The 19,070-nt window shown below is 41.8% G+C and overlaps 1 protein-coding gene across 1 annotated transcript in view; it reads left to right on the top strand.

Moving 5' to 3' along the window:
• App (amyloid beta precursor protein) overlaps positions 1-19,070 on the top strand; it is a 220,432-nt gene that overhangs the window by 100,306 nt on the left and 101,056 nt on the right. The gene's annotated exons all lie outside the window — the stretch shown is intronic.

The following is a 19,070-nucleotide window of genomic DNA, read 5'->3' as shown; positions in this document are numbered from 1 at the left end:
TTCCTAGGTGCGTTCAGCTGCTCCCCAGGGTTAACTGACGCAAACAGAGCACCACGTAAAAACCACAAAACTTAAGGCTGCCTCACTTCTGCCATGGACTTTTTTCTACATTTTCATGGAATGTTTCTAACCATGTTACTAATATGCAAGAACTTTCCCAGGAGTCCTGTCTTTTCTGTCCCTGAGCTAAGGCTTCATTTCACTGCCAGCTGCCTGAAATTATCAGGACTTTTTTTGTGTGTGTTACACTCTTTTATTTTCACTTTTTACCATTTACATCCATCTGTCTATTTTTGAGACAGGATAGACAGGACAGAGAGTTGTGTAACCCTGGCTGGCCTGGACTTGCTATGTAGAATAGGCTGGCCTAGAACTCACAGAGATCTTGCTGCCTCTTCTTCCTGAGTATTGGAATTAAATGCTTGTACACATTACTACACCCAGCTAATTGTTTTGCTCTCCCACCTCCCTGCAAAATTACATTTGATCTGTGTTAACACAGAGTCAAGGAAAGTGAAAGTAGATTTTTCAGATACTTCTCAGTGAGGACAAAAGTTCATATAAGTTTTCTTGTTTCCCAGGCAAAAAGTTTTGGGGATGCAGAATTGGCTTCTGAGTTTTCTGTCATTGAGTGCGTTAGGGGTTCCCCATGATGGCTGACCTCTGTACCTTTGTTCTATGTACCACCTGTGGAACAGGCATGGGATAAACTTTTTTTGTTTTGTCTTTGCTTTAATTTTTAATTTCTTCACTTTACATCCCTATTGTAGCCCCTCCTTCATATCCTCCCTGTCCCACCCTCCCTCCCTCACCCCCCTCCCCCTTTGCCCTAGTCCTCAGAAATGGGGAAGGAAGCCTTCCTTCCCTATCATCTGATCTCAGCCTCTCAAGTCTCATCTGGACTGCCTGCATCCTCTTACTCTGTGGCCTAGCAAGGCCGCCCTGCCAGGAGGAAGTGATCAACAAGTGGACACCAGAGTCCATGTCAGAGGTGGCCCCTACGCCCCATATTGTGGGACCCCCGAGGAGACTGTGCTGCCTGTCTACTACCTCTGAGCAGAGGGTCTAGGTCCTCCCCATGCATGGTCCTTGGTTGGTGCATCAGTCTCTGCAGCATCCCCACCCCCCAGATTTGTTGGCTCCATTGGTCTCCTTGTGGAACTCCTGTCTTCTCCAGGTTCTTCTATCCCCAGACTCTTTTATAAGACTCCCTGCGAGAGATGAGGAGGCCTGAACCTCACTGATTAACTCATTCCTATCTTTCCTCAGCCGAGTCTAGATCCTGTCCCCAGGTCCCTGACCACAGGACCAGTACAGCCAGTACTCCTGAAGGAAATTCAAGTTTACTTAGATGTTGTCTTTTTTAATAGGCTGTTGGATGCTTGGCTTGCTAATTTACAATTACTGACCTGACTGTAGACTGAGAAAACACATATAATGGCATTTAAAGCTGGAAACGCCCATGGCTGCTATTAAAACTCTTAAGACACTAGATATGCATTTGTAACCATATTAGTGCTCCAGTATTGATGTTGTGTGTGTGTGTGTGTGTGTGTGTGTGTGTGTGTGTGTTTAAGTGGAGGCTAGAGGACAAAATTGGGTTTGTCTTTCTCAATTATCCTTCACTTTATTTGTTTTTATTTTTTTATACATAGATCCTGTGGAAACAAACTCAGGCTCTCATGAGTGTGTAGCAAGCATTTTGCCAAATTCCTATCACCCAGCCACACCAGGGACTTTTAAATTTTAAAAGGATTATTTTTAATGTGTCTTGTAAAACCTCATGTTTACTGGGTCTAGTTTTCTTCAAGGGTTGGTCTTTTCATCCTACACGTTTGCTGACTTTACTGACACCGCTGCAGCCGTCACTGGCAATATCAAAGGAAACCACTGGATGAGTGGCCCTTTCTCTTGTTGCTGGAAATCGATCCAGACAGATGGCTTTGCATTCTGACCCAAGTCTCTTGCCTATTCATTACAATCACTGGGTAACTGTACCTACCTGATACCCATCTCTGATTCTATGACTCCTTTCTGTTCTCACTGTTACAAACACCAAACTATGAGACGTTTGTCTTTCTCCTTTGAATGTATTGTTCTACCTCATAGCGAGGGCATACACTATGTTATCCAAACCAGAGGAAACACTGAGGCCTCAGTGGTCACCTGAAGAGAACAGGCACACAAGGTCCTGTGGTCACCCTGTCATTATCATCAACTTGAAATCCTAGCTGGCTGCTCCCTAATCGTCTTCATTTGTATTCTGTTTCAGGTTCTCCCCTCTCTCATCCCTTAGCGATAATGCGCCCTTTACATTCCCAACTATTTCTATGATCTTACATCTGAAACACTCACAGATCTTGCAGCATTTCTCCATTATCGTCCAGCACCAACATGCTATCCACTGACCTTTCCTTTCTTTGCCCCTGATCGTCCCATTTAGGACAGATGGAGCACATAACCTTTTATATACACCCAACACATCCTAGACTTGCTGATACCATCACATTCCCTACACATATTTTGGCCAGCTTGCAATACCAGGGAAGACTTATTTTCTTTCTGTAATGGCTTCTGAATTCTCTAAGCTATCAAGGTGTGCATCAGTTAATTCCATTCCTTATTCATGCTGTAATATCCGCTGAAACCTTAATGTTTCTAGATGCACCCAGTTATTATCCCCATTTGAGGACAGATCCTCTTCTGCATACCAGTCGATCCAAGCCAACCCCATTCACCTTGGTCCCTAACATCAGCTTTCTTCCTTGCTGTACACATTACCCTTTCATAGCTAAGCACTTCTACAGCAAGGTGCCTGGTGTTTGGTGGACACTCGGTACACACATGTTAATAAAGCATATGAGTAAGTCTCCCCTGGTACCTAAATATCTTCTGCACTATCTTCTAGCTCCTCATCCCTGGCTTTGTCTGTGTGTGTGTGTGTGTGTGTGTGTGTGTGTGTGTGTGTGTGTGTGTGTTTTCTGCCTGGATTCCTGATACCCCTACTCCTTCTATTACTCGTTTGTTCTCACTGGCTCTACTTCCTGCTGTCTCTTGAGCCATCATTCTTGAGTTCAGGTCCTTCTTTAAAACTCATTATTTGGGGAACACAGCAAAAAAATGTGGCAATTCCATACTCCACCATCCTTCTAGGCTGGCCCATCACTTTTCCATTTTGTGTTACTCTGTTTTTGTTAGCATAATTGGAGAGAGTTGATGAGTGCTGATGAGATAATTCTTGGAATGTCAAAATAAACAAATGTAACATATAGGAAAACTAGGATTAAGACATTATGTGTTTTGGATGTATGATATGCTACAGTGGACTTATATGATAATTACAAAATAAAATTAGTCTTGCTCAGTTTTTTCCTTTAAGAAAGTAGTATTCAGAAATATTATTTCTTCTTACAATTAGACTGCTCAGAAAGGAACTCTAAAGCTAAAATATAGCCAGTAATGAGATTCTGAGTGTGAACAGCCCACCCCACTTACTGGGAGTTTGTATGTGTCACTTGGCATGTGGAAACACCTGGCATAATTTTGTACACATTAGGGCTCAACAAATATTTGAATAGAATTGGAGTGGCCTTGACATCAAATACATACACAGACCTAGTCATAATAGCCAGGGGCCAGCGTATATACTCAAACTAATTGGAATAAAAAAAAAAAAAAAAAAAAAAAAAAAACAAGGAACATCATTCTAGATAGGCAATACTTACAAGGAATTGCATCAGAAATCTCTTTATTCAAAAAAAAGTGCTAAGACCAAAGGAAAACAAGTGGTTTCTCAATGACCTTTAGTGTGGTGCCTTCATACATATTGTATTTCTTCTAAAAAAAAAAAAAATAGTGTGATAAAGTTGTAGTTATAAATGAGGAAAAGTTTACTTTTCTAGGCCCTTGGATCAAAGTCAATGTGTGGGTTTGTTTTGGCTGGCTGGCTGGTTTTCTCTCTCTCTCTCTCTCTCTCTCTCTCTCTCTCTCTCTGTATGTGGGGGGGGGGGGGTTTGGCAGTACCAACCATTGTACCTAAGACCTTACACTTGGCTGGGGACACTTTACCCCTGAAATACAGCCTTTGCCCTTTATAAATTATTTGATTTTAATTTCCTTTTGAGACACAGTCTCCCTCTGTAGTCCAGATAAACCTTCAGCTTTTTCCACTCTTGCCTCAGCTTCAGATTAGCCAGATAATAAGGGATGTACAACCACACTGGTACTTGGAGTTCACTCTTAGACTTAGAGCCCATTCATTTTACTTTGAATCAATAAGTCCCTTTTGTTCTGTCAAGTTGGTGCACTTAAAAAAACAAATAAAATACAACAACAAAAAGTGAAACAAGCAACAACAACAACAACAAAAAAACTGCAGGAAAAAAAATCCCAGTAAATATGTTATATTCATGAGACTACCAGCTGTTGAGAAACATTCTGTGATTTAAGAAACAAACCCAGTTAAGAGTGATTTCCACTCAAGGGGCATTTGGAAATGTCTGCAAGCATTTTTTAGTTGTCACAGTGTAGGTGGGAGTGAGATAGAAGTGTCACTGTCATCGGGGGTCAGGGGTGGGGCTAGAGATGAGGACATTGCCACACACCCCACAGTGTATAGTACAGCCCTGTGGTATTGTGGGTTGTGCTGGTGTTAGGAAGCCCCAGTTCGGAGGCTGGAGAAGATGCTCAAAGGCTAAGCGCTCTTGTTGTTCTTGCAGAGGACCTGGGTTTGGTCCCTAGCACCCACACGGTGGGGACCAGCCATCTGTAACTAGTTCCAGGGAATCTGACACCGTCTTCTAGACTCCATGGGCTGTACATGCACATGCTGCACAGACCCACACACAGGCACAACACTGTACATGTAGAATGAAAATATAAATTTATAAAGTTTTTTTCCAGGTGTTAGAGTTCATTCCTGTAGTTCTAGCATGGGAGGCAAAGACAGGAGGGTCTCTGTGAGTTCACAGTTAGCCTGGTCCACATAGATTGTTCCAGGCCAGCCAGGACTGCATAATAAGACCCCCCCCCCCCAAAAAAAAGGAGGAGGACGACGAGGAGAAGAAACTCCATCTGTTTAGCATTTAACTTTTAGGGAAATTACTTTCCATTCAAGGTTTAGCCTCTAATTCTGCATGGACAGAGAAGCAAACATCTACTTATTTTAAAAGTCTTCCCCTAAAGTGCAGTTGTGGTTTTTCCTTTTTTCCTTCCTTCCTTCCTTCCTTCCTTCCTTCCTTCCTTCCTCCCTCTCTCCCTCCCTCCCTCTCTCCCTCCTTCCCTCCTTTCCTCCCTTCCTTCCTTCTTTTCCTCCCTTCTTCCTTTCTATCTTCTTTTCTTCTTTCTTTTCCTTCTCCCTCCTTCCCTCCCTCCCTCCCATCCTTTCCTTCCTTTCTTTCTTAGAACAAAATAAACGTTCCTAACTACCACTATAGCCTTAGAATTCCCTCTGTTATCAAAATGTGCTTAAGTGCAATGAATTGTATTAAGACTTCTCATTTGTATCAAATTATTTTGTGACATCTAACTAACATGTCATTTTTACTACAATAAAATACCATTGTATTTTCTGGGGGAAAGTGTTATATTTTAAGATATTCAGTGTTTTTAAAAAGCTTACAAGAATCTATGTCTTTCTCCTCCTCCTCTTCCTCCTCCTCTTCCTCCTCCTCCTCTTCCTCTTCCTCCTCTTCTTTCTTCTCTTTCTCCTCTTCTTTCTGTTTGTTTGTTTGTTTGTTTGTTTGTTTTTCAAAATATGAATTCTCTGTGTAGCCTTGGCTGTCCTGAACTCACTCTGTAGACTAGGCTGGCCTCAAACTCAGAAATCCTCCAGCCTCTGCCTCCCGAGTGCTGGGATTAAAGGCATGCACCGCCACTGTCTGGTGAATTTATCTTCTTAATGTTCGTTACATTCTATTTGCATTTCTTTTGAAGCTGTTGCATTAGGGGGAAATTACCATGGTGGGATCTGGTTGTAAGTTTTATCAATTTGACCCATATATATATTTAGCTTCAGCTCAAACAAAATTGCAAACCCAAAGCACTGCCATCCAGAGTTCTGTTTACTCCTTGAGTTGTGTTTTTTATGGTTCCTCATCTGCTTGTCCCTATTGCACTGTCAGATGCTGCACAGGAGGTCAGTGCAAAGCAGAGTTCCATGAACTCATAAGCAGAGTCCTTGTAGGCAGAGTAGGAGGGTCGCACTAAGGCAGGTTTTGTGAGTGGCACCATGCTAGGTAGAGTGAGCGGGGAATCAGTTTTATTATGGTCTCTGTACCCCAAAACCCTCTTAGAGATTAACAGCCATAGGCCTTCATAGAGAGTACGGTTCACAAAAACATGATATGGAGTTTATGACTGTTACAGAAACATCCACAGCCTCACCTGATACCCAGCTATCGTGAGGATTAATGTCTGCTTGTAAGTCAACACTTTCTGTCTTTAAAATTAGATGGGAGAGAAAGAGAAAGGAGTAAGCTTTATTTGGCCATACATCTTCTCCCTTATAGCCGTGGAGTCGAAATTTGTAGAATAATCTTGCTCAGTTTTCTGTCTTGTGTTTTAAGAAGATGCTACTAAATGCTCAAGGGATCAGAAGGCACTAACGATGTCAGACAGACAGCAAGTGAATCACACAAAAGATAAATTAAAGCCTTAAATCTTTGTCAGAAAGAATGGAACTGACGAAACAGCACATGGCTCTGAGAAGCCACTGTCCCAGTGCTGGCTTGGCAGCTTCCTGCACTATGCTGGCTTGTCTGGCTCTTGTCTGGATAAAGGAACTAATTTGAAAATGATGAATAGGGGCATAGCAAAGACTGTGCTTTTCCCTTGAGGACCCTGGCTGCCACTACCAAGGTCTTATTAGAAATGCTGAGTTTTTGTATTTAATAAACTTGGACCGCATATACATCAAGGAGAAAAACAAATCACTTTAATAGCCTTAACCAGGTTCCTGATGTGAGGCCGAGCCTGTGGGGGTTTGTTCTGGTTTCTGAGCAGGTGATGGCAGAGAGGGGTGCTTTTGTTATACAGGACTTGGCTGCTGTTATGTGAGGTGCATCTAGCAGTGCACTGTGCCTGCTGAGGCCTGGCACATGCGGCCCAGTAGTAGGAAATAATCAATTAACACATACTACATGTTAATACGTGATATTTGAAGGGCTGGGTTATTCATTGATGGTGACTTTTTTTTTAGGACAGTGAGCCATGGCCAGATAGTAAGACAAGAGAAATGGGACGGAGATCCTTTGTATTTTGTCTGGATTCAGGCTCTGGTACCCACAAGGGGTAATTCTTTGATGAAGCTAATATCAAGATGATAGCAAGATGTTTATATGGAATTTATCACTGTCTCATGTAAAAGTCATTTAAATAATTTAGTTCACATATTAAATTGTTATGCCCAAAGAGGGTTCTCTTAATAGAACTACATGGCATGAACTAGTGCTGATAGCTTTTCACAGGTGAGGAAAGAGAAATTCTATTTGCAAACAAGATGATTTTTTTTTCAGTAGACAACTCTTAGTGACCCACAATAGTTCAGATTGCAGAGAATAAGAGACGGTGGACTGTTCATCCATAAATGACATCTATGCCACACTCCCATGGTTCACAGATTATCATAGAAAAGCTAAGAGCCAAAGGTGGCAGAAGGTTATTTCAAAGGGATTCTTTTTGGACATAATAGGCCCACTGCACATCTGATCCCACCCACCGCAACTGTGACTACATGCACAAGACCTGTGTAAGATCAAGCCAGTCAGAATTCTAACATGGGTGCTGGAGGGGCTCAGGAAGCCCCACTCTTGGTTGAAGAACTGTCGTCAGTAGATAGCTTAGTGAAAAGGGTGTGTCAGTTTACTTCAGAGGTGCCGGCCAGGCTAGGTGGTTTGCCGTATGCCTAGGCCCATAGCAGCAGCACCCCACCAAGTAGACTACTTGGATAATATATAAATACATAGCAAGTACATGAAGTTTGGTGGGGGGGGGTGTGATAGCAGTGGAGGGGAGAGACATAAGGGAGGACAGGGGTAAGATTGGATAAATTCCATCAAAAGACATTGTAAACGTGGATGAAAATCTCAAAGCATAAATTAAAAGAGACATTTTAAGAACCATGCGTTACCCCAGTCATATCTGGTGGAGCCTGTTCCCCCTGACGTGGGAAATGTCAGAGGATCTGAGGCACCGTGTTTGCTTTTTGAACCACTGAAAGGTGCATGAGCGCATCTATAGTGTGCAGACTGCATGTAGAACAGAGGCAAACCGCTGGCTGTGGAACTGACCTCTCGGCCACCACCCATCTCACACTGCCAAATAGAAAGGCGCTCTTCAGGGCTCGGAGCCCAGTCCCACCTCTGCTAGACAGTCATGGCCATCATAACATGCTGTCTTGTCAGCTGAATCTTTTAAGGCCTTGTAACTCTTATAACTGACAGAACTAGATCAGGGCACCTTAAGCCTTTTGTTTTAGACGAGCTGTTGGTAACCAGCAACTAATGATACTCTTTTTTTTTTTTTTTTTTTAAATATGCCTGTCCTATCTCTTAAATATGCAAGAATTACTTTAAAGATGCAAAAAATACTAGAACATATAATTCTCTATGCCTGCAAATTGTCTATTAAATTAGTGTGTGGTTGACATTGGGTTTCTTGAATATTTTAAATAGAAGCTTAATCTGTTTAAATTTTGAATTTCCGTATCTCACAACTTTTCCATTTTAGATCTTAGTTATATATTTCAGAAACATATCGACGATTTACAAGTAGGAGAAGATTAAGCTTTTAATGTTCTGTCCCCTGGAATATGTTGTTCATTTGCTTTTCATTGTATAATCTTCGATTGTTATGTTAAGCGGCCTCCAGCAGACTATTATAGCTGCTATTATTGGAAAACCGGAGCTGTGGAGTTGTACAAACATCGGATGTACTAATGAAGTTCTTTGGCTTATGAAAATGTGTGTACAGGGCATTCCTGGGATGGCAGCATCTCATTTAATCACGGCAAATGCAGATGCTGAACGCACGGAGTGACTCAGCATTTACTAGGCAACTATCCCCCCAGGCTCCAACCTCATGCAAAACCCATGCCGGTGCTGAAACTCCCTGAGCAACACAGGACTTAGAGTGTCTGTAACAGCGTGGCCTTCTAACTTCCCTCGGTTTGACAGCGTTGCTTCCACGCATGCACACTGGAGATTGACTGTATAAACATTTCAGATACACATTTATGACATCTGTGATCTCTGACTTGATGCTTAACTTGAATGTTTTTGCTCTGTGATCAGTACAAGTGACAGCCTTTTCCTTGCATCCTCTTTATCTTTCTATCAGGTGCCTGCACAGACAGGCCCAGGCACCCATGGACTCAGAAATGCAAGCATTCATAGCAGACCACGTACAGATTAAAAGGCTGTTGGAAGCCTTTATATGTCTGTTTCACAGAAGCCCTTTTTCATATGTGACTCGCCTCTCCTTATCATTCCTGGCCTGCATTTCCTGTGTACTCTTTAATCAAGGCTTTTGGGTCTCTTTGTTTATTAGTTTATAGCTGTCTGATCATCACTGTTTGTTTTAACTTGTCCATTATGTTTCTGTTTCCTGACCATTTTTTTAAGGTTATTACAGCATTTTTCCCTTCTATCTCATTCTCGCTTGTTGTCTTTGACTTTGATTATTATTTCAGTTCAGTCAAGTAGTTTAGGACTTAATTCTCCAACCTAGGCTAGCTGGTACACAGATAAACGAACTCTGGTGTTCCGGGCCTTGTTCTTGGCTATCCCAGTCTCTCCCCACTGCCATTCTATGAAATCTCTTGTGTCTTTAGAAACACTCCCTGAAGTTGCGTTTTGGAACCCGGGACTCTGCATTGTTACTTCTCCAAATTCTGCTAACTTTACATTCACCTGTTCTGTCCGTTCTTACCAATACAGCCTTAGTCTAAACTACCATAACAAGCAAAGCTAGCTCCCTCCAGATGTCCACTACAATTGACTTTCTCCTCTACAGTCATCCTTTCCCCCGTACAAACTCAACTGATAGCCTCTATGGAGCATGTACAGTGTGGAACATGTGCATGCGTAGGTAGCTTTCCAACACACTAAAATAACTGAAGGTGATGATGATGGATATCAGTTACAGAGCTTGGTTTTTCTGCCAGATGCTTGTGCAATCTATGATTGTGTGTGTGTGTGTGTGTGTGTGTGTGTGTGTGTTCAGGCGAATGTATATGTGTGCATGTGGAAGCCAGAGAACAACCCTGGGTGTTGTTTCTCCACTGACATCTCCCGTGTTTTTAGAGACAGCCTCCCTGCTGGCTCGGAGCTCACCAAATAAGCTAGGCTGGCCAGACAGTGAGCCCCAGAGACCCTTCGCTCCCAGGCTCCCCACTCTGGGATTGCAAGTGTGGACCACTATTCCACCATTCTCCATATTCATATGGAGAAGGTTAGGGTGATAATTGTTATAGATGGGCTGCTCAATGTTAAAACAGGCTAAAGGGTAGACTAGGGTACCAAGAAAATAGCAAAGCAAGCTCTTTTATACACCTGAACAGACATCTCTTCCTGTCTGTGCTCCCTCTCTTCTGACCTAAGATCTTGGACAGTTTTTTTCTGTCTTGGACATCAGCTTCTTGTTTCATAGAAATGAAAACTAGAAGAAGCCATCTGTCACCATTTCAGTCTTGTCATCCTGTCTGTCTGTGTCTTGATGACCTGGTGCCTTGGCATTTTATTTCTTCTTCCTTGTCTTTTTCTCTTGCAGTGGAATGTGCACTGTGGGGGAGGGGGAGCTTACTATCCTGGTCCATTTGGGGACCTCACATCTGGCCAAAGTTCTCACGCATAGTAGTATCCATCAGCATTTTTATTGCGCCCATTATCTACCATTATCTATGGTTGTGGCTTCCATGATATAAAAATATTAGCTAGGAATTTCTAAAAATAAGCTTCATAAACTTTTCGGTTGCACGCTGTTTTGAGTAGCACGGTGACATTTTGTGCCATCTGCTCCATTCTGCTGAGGACACAAACGCAGCAGATCCACACTATGTATGTTTCCTGCCTCTTAATAGCTTTCTCAGGCATTAGATTAAAAGTTATGGTATTATAATGCTTGAGTTTTTGTTTTGAACATTTTGCTTAATAATGATTGTAAAGGATAGGCATGGTGCTGACAGCTTTTTTTTTTCTTTTTCAAAAGAAAACATAAAATATCTCACACCTTCACAAAAAGTACTATATAATGGCATACTGAGAGAGAAGGACCATATCCATATAAGTTCTATTATGAGGCATTGTTCTAACTGCTTTATTGTAGTTATTAATTTCTTACTATGTCTTGTTTACAAAGGTAAACTTTATGATAGGTTTGTGCGCACAGGGGATAAAACCTTATATTATATATGTAGTTTAGTGCTGCCTGGAGTTCCAGGCGCCCTCTGGGGTGCCTTGGAATGTCTCCTCTCGCATAGTCGAGTTTAAAACATTGTTCCCAATTAAACTCTTGAACAAAATCTAGAGACATCTCAAAGTTTCTCTCAAAGATCTCTGAATTGGCAACAGTCTTGAAACATCCTCGTGGCATGATCAGGGAAAGAAGCAAAAGCTGTACAAAGATGTCAGAGGTGAGTGTCTGTGTCTACCCTAGGTGAGAATGTAACCGGCCATGGTGACAGTTCACAAAAGGAACCGCCATCTGGTCCATTATCTTTGCTCTTTCAGCAGTTGTTTGTTTGTTTAAAGGTACAGTGCTCTTTATTTCAGAGTCATTGAAGGTGCTTTCATATGGACTATTTGTGACCTTCATTTCTGTCCCTTCATTGCTTCTAGCTGTCTATTGGATTCTTTTCCAGCCGTATTCCGGCGTCTCAAATCCATCATGATCAAAGCTGAACCCATTAACTTCTGCTCCTTGCCACCCGTTCTTCCTGCTGTATCCCGTTGCCATTAGTAACCATCTCTACCCCATTTCTCCATCTTGAAGCATCAGATTCATCTTCCCACTAACCCACTCCATCCAGATGGTCACCAGTTCTGTTATTTCTGGAAACCTCTCACTTTTTTTCAGCCTCCTTGGCTGTACTTCCCCAATGGCTGTACCTGCCATTCTGTCACCTGTCTGGCCTCCATGCTGCTCCCAGCTTGTGTATGCTGATGTATAACTAATCTTCCACACTTACTTAAAGCTTATGTGTTAGACACTGGGTCCTTGTGGATAAGGGTCCAACGTCTTCTGCCTTTGAGACAAAGTCTTTCGTAGTACAGCCATCACCTGCCTTCTGTTCTTTGTTGACACTCAGCCCTGCTCTCCAGAGCTTTTGGCCCTTTCTGCATCCCCTTCATCTCTTGGCCTTTTGGTACCCTTTTCCACATGTTCTTCCCTGGAGCCTCCTATTCACTTATTGCTTCCCAATTTACTATACTTTGAGACTGTTCTTCAGTCTGGTTTTCCCAGACTTTGTCCATACTCATTCATATATGTATCTATGTATTCATATGTATATATTATATGTATATATACACATATGCCTTTATATATTAACTGTTAATACAGCATTTATGACACTGTTTAATGCATGCTTCCTTGTCCATCTCTGTAGGACTCTGACCCTGTGGTCAGCAGTTGCAAGCCTACTAAATAAAGTGAGTCTTATTATTATTATTTTTATTTTTTTTATTATTATTATTATTAGATTTTTTTCCTGCACCCATAAACCTCAAGGAAAACAAAAACAAATGATACCTTTATCAGTACTACTACCAAAATGTAATGGTGTTAAAATAAAGGTACTTGTGTCCTCTCTAAATGTAATCTCTAGCCTCCTAACACCAAATAGGTATAGTGTTTAGGTCTTCCTGCTCAGTTTCTGTGTGCATCAGATGTTTAGTGTATCCCTGAAAGTAATTGGTATCATTGTTTAATTGCAAAGATGAAGAGACTTAAGAGCCGACAGGTGCATATAGATCTATGATTGGCAGGTCTGTGTGTACAAATCAACAATAATGTTTGATTTATTCACTATTCATAGTTAGAGTGACCAATAACTGATAATAAATAGAACTGTTGTATCAAGTTGTAACAATAAAAGCTGCTCAAAACGTATCTTCTCAGGAACTTCTTGTAAGTCTGTGGCTGAGTGAGAGTGACTGAAACTGCGGAACCCGGAGAGCTACTGTGTACCTAGTGTCATGTCTCTTCCTGAAAGAACAGTGCATTCCTGAAAGCAGCTGTTGTCAGGGACTCAACCTAAAACACAGGATGAGGCCACGCTGAGCACATCACCGCGGCCCTCTGCCTTCACTGCAGTTTAACAAATGCTGGTGCTCAGAGTTCTTTGAAATAATTCTTGTCAAGGCCAGAAACTTGGCTTATTGATAAAAGAAGAAGAGTTACAGTGGAAAAGCCCTTCTCATTTCTAAACACGCTTTCCTCAGTGTTCTGGCTACCCAAGGCTTTCATGATGCAATAGAGACGGGCTCGTTCATTTTACCTTTAGAAGTACACATACAATTTAAAATACCCCAACTGACTTTCACACAAATTCTGGTGTCCATATTTGACCACATCCCTTGGATGGGGAGGCCTGGTGGCACTCAGAGGAAGAATAGCAGGCTACCAAGAAGAGATTTGATACCCTAAGAGCATATACAGGGGGAAGAGGTCCCCCTCAATCACAGTCATAGGGGAGTAGGGGGAAAGCAGGAGGGAGGGAGGAATGGGAGGATACAAGGGATGGGATAACAATTTAGATGTAATATGAATAAATTAACAAAATATTAAAAAATAAATAAGTAAAATAAAATACCCCATTTGCTCAGACCCTCAGAAGCAAAGAGCAGTGGAGTGTTTGAGATGTAAACCCCTGGTGTGTCTTCCTTTTTTTCTGTTTTTCTCCCCTTACTTTTCTCAGGATGAGGTAAGAATACATGTCTGTTCCTTCCTGAGAGGCTTGCTTGAGGGGAGAGGTATGACTAATACTAGTTGTGTTTGTCCTTTACTGTAAGAAGGGACTCAGACCTATGGTTACTTCACATATAAACAACACTATAGTTTTTCGTAGAAGCAGGAAGCTTTCCTTTCTCCTTCCCAAGGTCTCCCCAGAGGCAGGGGTGGGTGTGGTGGATGGGGGAGTGAGGGAGATTTGACTAATTTCTCGTTTTTTGGTTGTTGTTGTTGTTGGTGGTGGTGGTGGTGGTGGTTGGTTGGTTGGTTGGTTCCTTTGACTTTTTGAGACAGGGTTTCTCTGTGTAGCCTTGGCTATCCTGGACTTAGTTTGTAGACCAGGCTGTCCTCAGTGGAAGAGAGTACTGGGCACTCTCTTCCTGAAATGCAAGTTTTCATAGTGTCTTCTCTAGCTCCCTGTATTCAACAATTTTCTCATGGCTGGGACCAAATACCTGAGAGTCAGAACCTAAAGTTTACCCCCTAAAAGACCCACTTCCTAAAAGCTTCACAGCCTCCCAAAACAGCACCACCATTACCTAGGGACCACATGTTCAAGTGGACAAGCCTATGGTGAGCACTTCATGCTCGGGGGCGGGGGGGGAGTTCACACGCTCACCCCCACTACTCACCCCACTGTGTTTTAGATAGCTTCCCTGATTTCATTTTTCCCTTTGTACACAGCACCTTGTAATGTGGCAGTATGTCATCTTTTCTTTGGTTCCTTAGTCTTTTCCTGTCTCTAGGATGTATGTACCAGGAGGGCAGAGACATTCTCTGCTTTGCTTCTTGCAGTCTCCCAGAGAGTGGAGCATGCCTTGAAACCTGGTATAAACTCTGTTGACCAAATGGGTAAAGATCATGAATTTCCTGACTTTCATTTAAGATCTACACACAATCACCTTCATTTACCAATACCCAGGTCTTCAGGAATTTGCTCATTCGGTGGTTTCTGGCATCGCCTCTGATGAACCCAAATTTTGTTTTCTCACATCAAGAATTTAAAATGATTCTAGTGCTTCTCCTTAGTCCTACATGGCTCATAAAGTTGTCAGGACAATACATTTTTTATTATATATGACTTTTCTTACTTCCAAGATTGTCTTGGGGAAAAAAAGCACTTTAGTCTTTTACTGTAATTATAGTCCAGATTTAGAAATCTTGCCAGAATATTATTCTACCATGCTTTTTATTGTGCTGAAATATTTGAAAGAAAAGTTCAATCAAGAGCATACTAAACATGCCAGTACCTCTGTAAAACCACTTCTCCATAGGACCCATTGACACTATCTCACCCACAAAATGAGTAGAAAATTTTCTGTACCATCAGATACCAAGTTCATAGATTTGTCTAAAATTTGTCATAGATTTGTCGTTCCTTGTTTAGTTTTATATAACTGATGCTATCACCAGGTTTTTTTCTAAAATGTTTTATCATTTTACAGTTATGGATATTCTGTCTGCATGTATATCTGTGCACCACTTGCATGGCAGGTGGTGATGGAGGCCAGAGAGGGTGTTGGATCCTCTGGAACTGGAGTTACAGACGGTCCTGAACTGGAGTGTGGGTGCTAACAATTAAATCTAGTCTTCTTCAAGAACAGCAATGCTGTTGACTGCTGAGAAATCTCTCCAGCCACACCAAAGTTATTTCAACTGTTAGGACTCAGGGCATTTTTTTTTTTTTAAATACAAGCTTGCTAAAGAATCCGAGCCTATTTTCCTGTAAACTGCCCAACCCATGGGCTTTCCTTGCCATGCTCTAGATATGTTCATTAAATTGTTTCTGCATTGTAGACAGTCATCTTACCATGGATGCTGAGGTAGCAGAAGAACGGCACACTGCCCTTCACAGGTAGTTTAAACATCAGGCTTGTTGGGTCACATTCTACCTCCTGCCTTCCATGCATAGGATCTGTTACGGAAGAATAAATGAGAGATGGCGTAGGGAACCTAGATAAATCTATGAACTTGGTATCTGATGGTCACCAGACACCTCTGATCCAGTCGGATCTCAATCTTTTGGGTCTCCTCCCTATTCATAATTATCACCATATTAGTGATTCGACATGCATACAGATTCTGAAGCCCTTGTCCCGTTGGCTGTCTTCTCATGAGCCTTCCGTACGTTTTAGAGCTACAGCTACCCCTAGCACCCACCAGCCTTTTAACTTCCTCTTGTCTCCCTATGGTCCACTCACCCAGCAGCCAGAATCATCATTATAAAATAAATCTGTGCTAGTCATTCCACTAGCTTATTTTTAAGCATGCTTATTTCTGCTCTACATGTCTCCCCGAAGCTGCTGCACTTCACATGTGCTTGCCTGCCTTAACTATCCCCATCACCTACCCGCTCCCCGCCAGCTTGTTAACTCTCCACTATGCACTAGCCATTTTATCAGCAGTGTGTATTTGCCTTTTACCAAATACTATCCAGGTGCTGTGGTACATAACTGAACAGGACAGTGCCACCAAGCCTTGTCTTCTTGGAAGATATAATATTAGCAAGGGATATACAATAAGATCAAATAAGTAAAAAAAAAAAAAAAATCTGGGTACAAGGGACAAATATGTGAACAAGCAAGTACAATGTATGCTTCTGGAGACCAGGACAGCATTTCAAGTACAGCGTTCATGGGTGACCTCAACAAGGCAGGAGATGGAGTGACGAGTGAACAGCAAAGGCTATACGTCAATGGAGCGATTCAGTGGTTGGCGGAGGGCTGCATTGCCTACTTACTCATTAGCTTAAAGGGAACCTGTGTATATCGCTTTCGCTTCAGTGTTTATCCTCTAAGGAAGAAGCTCTGGCTTCTGTCTTTTCTCTCTGTTTAAGCTCTGTGTCCCTGTGGACTTTTGTTGTAATCGTGCTTGTTTGCATATTATTCCCGATTGCATAATGAATATGTGTTCCTGCCTCATCCCTACTGCCCAGAGGCTTGTACAAGTCCCATTCTCCTTGGAGTTTCTGAAGCTTACGTTGTGCAGGTCCCCTATTGCTCATTCAGCAATTAGCATAGACTCTCTCTCCGAGAATAAGCATTACTAAATGTGCAGTAACGACTCAATCCAATTGCAACCACGGTTGGGACCAACAGCTCACTCTTAATTGCCTGAGTCATACAGTTTTGGTGTCTCAGTCTTGTTATTTGTCATCTTCTTAAAGTGGAAGTCCTCAAGTTGGAACTCCAGCTGGGTTTGTGAACCCTCCTCAACAAGGAATACTTAACTGCACATGTCAAAAATCCTTGGAATTGGTGTAGTGGTGAATAGTTTGGAGTCATTCCAGTGAGCTGTGTTTGATGGAACACCTTGATAAACGTAATGCTGTCACCTCACCTTTTCAGGTGGGAACAGAAAGTGGAGCAAAAGGGCAAGGAAACAAAGGCACGTGGGCTGTTTTTCATCCAAATGTGTCCTGGCTTCTGGTTGTTCAGAAACGTGTCCGTCATAAGGCCTTCTAGCTACAAGGGATGAAGTGATGTAGACTAATAGATTATGTTTGGTTCTTACATTCTCTTGTCAAGGGAGGGGAGGAAAGAGTTCAAAACAACCTCGAGTAACTTATACACAGTGTCTACTTCAAGGAGTTTATGCCTTTCTCCTGAGAAAAATATTCATCAGATTTTTAGAAAACTTATAGCTGAAAGATTGATACTCTGGGCTAACTACCATGTGTCACCGGGGCAACTACACTACTTCCCTGTATCTATGGGAGATGCCACTCAAAGAGTTCTGTCATCACAGAGACCTCCTACAATACTAACGTCTGTATATTGCCTTCCTTACATACCTGTGGCTAAAGTAGAGTGTGTACTCATACACAGAAAATTAGCGGTCATAAAATGGAGTGATTATAACAGTAGTATAACAAGAATTAGTTGAAGCTTGTGAATTCTTTCTAGAATTTTCCATTAAGTAGTTTTAGATTATGTTTGACTAGGTAACTCAAAGAGAAGCCGCAATATTGTAAAGTAGGAAACACATTTTAATTATACAGTATTAAAAGAAGACTTCTTATGTACATAGATCTGTCTTAATGCAGTAATCGGTGTAGAGGATAATTTATTTCACTATTCATCCTTGTTAGGTGAAGCCATGCCAAAAGGGGCTATAGATTTGAAAGATACATAAACCATAACCCTGCTTTTGTTTCCTTTTTTATAAGTACGTTTATCGGACTTGATACTTTGAATAAGGTATATGTTTGCAAATCTGGATTCTCTGAAGGCTGCAATATTCTTATTGAGACTTCCTATCCCAGACACCTTTAATCCTAGCACATGGGAAGTAGAGGCAGGCAGATCTTTGTGAGTTTGAGGCTAGCTTGATCTATAGCACGAGTTCCAGGATAGCCGGGCCTACACAGAGAAACCGTGCCTTGAAAAACCAAGAGGAAAACAAATAGAAAAAACAGTTTGTTACTTTAGGAGGATCCACTTTAAGCCTTCTTTTCTGAACAGGCCTGTGCATAAATAAAGAACACATAACACAACTTACAACTTACTGAATTTTAAAAACTAAGCATGACCAGGTAGCTGACCTCCATCCGAACCAGAGCACCCACAAATGCCCAGCCATCTTCTCCTGCCTTCCCAGCTTTTTCTCACCAAAATGTACAACTTATCTGCCTAGACATTTGCCTATTTTCATTGTTTTTATTGACATGGTGGCTAGTGCCAGTAATCCCAGCACTTAAGGGGCTGAGGCAGAAGGATCATGATGATATCAAGGACATCCAAGGTTACAGACTGAAATCTTCTCTCAAAGCAACATAAACAAACAGGCCAAGTGTGACGTTTTGTGTTTAGCATCTAACTGAATGTGCATAGCTTCTTCGTCCTGTCCTGTGTTGAATATTCCCAGGGGACCGCAGAAAGCAAGCTTCCTTTCTTCCATGCTTCCTCATAGTCTCTGCAAATAACAGTTATGACCTCAGATTTTGATGCTTCTTCTCTTTGGCGAAAACTGATGAGCCCAGTTGGAAGGCTACCAATCCAAAGAAGAGAAAAATATCTGTTCATTGTGGGTTATTTTCCTCTGTTATTGTTGCAATGTTTTTGTTTGTTTGTTTTAATTTTTTTTTTTTTTCGCTCTACTCCTTACTGTGACTCTAGGAAACT

Source organism: Acomys russatus, chromosome 8, assembly GCF_903995435.1.
Source record: "Acomys russatus chromosome 8, mAcoRus1.1, whole genome shotgun sequence".
NCBI classification, from domain to species: Eukaryota; Metazoa; Chordata; class Mammalia; order Rodentia; family Muridae; genus Acomys; species Acomys russatus.
The sequence above is the reverse complement of the archived record's forward strand: the minus strand, read 5'-3'. Positions and strand labels throughout refer to the sequence as shown.